Source organism: Otolemur garnettii, unplaced genomic scaffold (genome assembly GCF_000181295.1).
Source record: "Otolemur garnettii isolate 467f Iridium unplaced genomic scaffold, OtoGar3 scaffold00038, whole genome shotgun sequence".
Classification (NCBI taxonomy): Eukaryota; Metazoa; Chordata; class Mammalia; order Primates; family Galagidae; genus Otolemur; species Otolemur garnettii.
In genome coordinates this window covers 5356075-5356484 of record NW_003852433.1, presented here as the reverse complement: position 1 = coordinate 5356484, position 410 = coordinate 5356075, and the positions used below count along the sequence as shown (strand labels likewise).

Genomic DNA, 410 nt, shown 5'->3' with positions numbered 1-410 from the left:
TTTTTTTTTTTTATTAGATCATATTTGTGCACATTAATTCTATCACGGAATAGAGTGTGTTGTTTCCATATACAATTTGAAATACTTTCATTCAATTGACCAACATAGCCATCATGTCATTCTCATAATTGTTGTGTTAAGACATTTATATTCGACATTTAGAAAGCTTCACATGTACTTTTATAGGAAAAATCATAGGCGTGATCCCCGCAATCACCCTCCCTTCACCCATCCTCCCCCCTCCCCTCCCTTACCCCTTTCCCAATTCCTATGATAGTTAGCAATTAGTTTCATAATAGGGTTGAGTACATCGGTTACTTTTTCTTCCATTCTTGAGATACTTTGCTAAGAAGAATATTTTCCAGCTCCATCCATGTAAACATGAAGGAGGTAAAGTCTCCATCTTTCTT

The 410-nt window shown here is 35.9% G+C and overlaps 1 protein-coding gene across 1 annotated transcript in view; it reads left to right on the top strand.

Moving 5' to 3' along the window:
- The window catches only part of SF3A1 (splicing factor 3a subunit 1), a 24453-nt gene that overhangs the window by 11666 nt on the left and 12377 nt on the right, over positions 1-410 (top strand). The window lies entirely within an intron of this gene.